At 40.2% G+C, this 2,345-nt stretch overlaps 1 long non-coding RNA gene across 1 annotated transcript; it reads right to left on the reverse strand.

Annotated features, from left to right (window-relative positions):
* Positions 1-629: 629 nt before the first annotated feature.
* On the reverse strand, positions 630-889 carry LOC135531047 (uncharacterized). Its single transcript, XR_010453944.1, has 2 exons — positions 779-889; positions 630-673 (listed from the first exon to the last, which is right to left on the reverse strand). It is a non-coding gene; the product is annotated as an uncharacterized LOC135531047 (long non-coding RNA).
* Positions 890-2,345: the final 1,456 nt, after the last annotated feature.

Below are 2,345 nucleotides of genomic sequence, written 5' to 3' on the forward strand. Positions count from 1 at the left end.
GGGGTACAGGTCAGTTGCGGTAATTTGCACATGTAGGAAGGGTTGAAGTGACTAAATGCGATGTTAGTTTTGTATTTTGAATAAATGTACACAAATGTCTAAACTTGTTTAGCTTTTGTCATTCGTGTGTAGAATTGAAGGGGAAAAAACAATTGAATCATGTTAGAATAAGGCTGTAATGTAACAAAAAGGTGGACAATCAAGGGGTCTGAATCCACCATAGCTGGAATGAAAGTAAGCTGACTAGGAAAATGGATTTAATCACTTCTGGACCAAGACCTTGAAAAACCCATCCTGTTAAACAAGAATTAAGTGGTTAAACCAGTGGAGGAAGTGTTTTAACATGACATTGATACTGATATTGTAGACAGTCTATTGGGTCTTTAGCTAGATTAGTAATAAAGTTTGATAAAGCTAAAGGTTCACTTAAACTCAAATCCACAGGAGGATTTATACACCATCATCAAGTCTCATAACAGATCAGCTGCTGGTCATCCTGAAATAACCGCTGATCTCCAGTTCTCTAGTCTATAAACGGTCAGGCTGATACGAGTCAGTCTGGTCCTGGTAGATACGACAACTAAAAGTCCTAATATAATACAGTTTCTCCCCAACCAGTTTAATCTCCCTCTTCCTCCTTGACCTTTTTCTTCTTTTTCTTCTTCTTTGACGACTGTAAATCACAAGAAATAACAAATTAGTATGTTGGTTCAGGCAGAACAGCTTAGATGAGCTGGAATATATATATTCTGGAGGCATGTCCCCATCAGCTACGTACTTCCTCTGTGGGAGAGACTGTCGCCTCCTCTTCCTCTTCCTTTACGTCCATCGCTTCCTCTTCGGCTTTCTTAGACTTCTTTTTCTTTCTTCTTGGGAGTTTCTTCTGCTGCCGTTGGACGCGCTGGTTCTGGAATAAAACAGAAAGCACAGTGAGACAATAGCACTTAACAGACGGCTGAGAACCGGCCTCATGATATGGATTGTTATGATATAACAGGATGGGTGGTACATTACGGGTTGTGTTATATAACGGGATGGGTGGTACATTACGGGTTGTGTGATATAACGGGATGGGTGGTACATTACGGGTTGTGTGATATAACGGGATGGGTGGTACATTACGGGTTGTGTTATATAACGGGATGGGTGGTACATTACGGGTTGTGTTATATAACGGGATGGGTGGTACATTACGGGTTGTGTTATATAACAGGATGGGTGGTACATTACGGGTTGTGTTATGGGTTGTGTTATATAACAGGATGGGTGGTACATTACGGGTTGTGTTAAATAACAGGATGGATGGTGTATTATGGGATGTGTTATATAGCAGGATGGATGGTGTATTATGGGATGTGTTATATAGCAGGATGGATGGTGTATTATGGGATGTGTTATATAACAGGATGGGTGGTACATTATGGGTTGTGTTGTATAACAGGATGGGTGGTACATTATGGGTTGTGTTATATAACAGGATGGATGGTGTATTATGGGTTGTGTTATAACAGGATGGGTGGTACATTATGGGTTGTGTTATGGGTTGTGTTATATAACAGGATGGATGGTGTATTATGGGTTGTGTTATGGGTTGTGTTATATAACAGGATGGGTGGTACATTACGGGTTGTGTTATATAACAGGATGGGTGGTACATTATGGGTTGTGTTATATAACAGGATGGGTGGTGTATTATGGGATGTGTTATATAACAGGATGGATGGTGTATTATGGGTTGTGTTATGGGTTGTGTTATATAACAGGATGGATGGTACATTACGGGTTGTGTTATATAACAGGATGGGTGGTACATTACGGGTTGTGTTATATAACAGGATGGGTGGTACATTACGGGTTGTGTTATATAACAGGATGGATGGTGTATTATGGGTTGTGTTATATAACAGGATGGATGGTGTATTACGGGTTGTGTTATATAACAGGATGGATGGTGTATTACGGGTTGTGTTATATAACAGGATGGATGGTGTATTATGGGATGTGTTATATAACAGGATGGGTGGTACATTACGGGTTGTGTTATATAACAGGATGGATGGTGTATTATGGGTTGTGTTATATAACAGGATGGGTGGTACATTACGGGTTGTGTTATATAACAGGATGGATGGTGTATTACGGGTTGTGTTATATAACAGGATGGATGGTGTATTACGGGTTGTGTTATATAACAGGATGGGTGGTGTATTATGGGTTGTGTTATATAACAGGATGGGTGGTGTATTATGGGTTGTGTTATATAACAGGATTATGGCTCAGAGTTACTCAACTGACCTTCCACAGGTTCTTTCTTGGATTTCTTGGTTTTGACTGTCACCGGTGTG

Source organism: Oncorhynchus masou, unplaced genomic scaffold, assembly GCF_036934945.1.
Source record: "Oncorhynchus masou masou isolate Uvic2021 unplaced genomic scaffold, UVic_Omas_1.1 unplaced_scaffold_15026, whole genome shotgun sequence".
Taxonomy (NCBI): domain Eukaryota; kingdom Metazoa; phylum Chordata; class Actinopteri; order Salmoniformes; family Salmonidae; genus Oncorhynchus; species Oncorhynchus masou.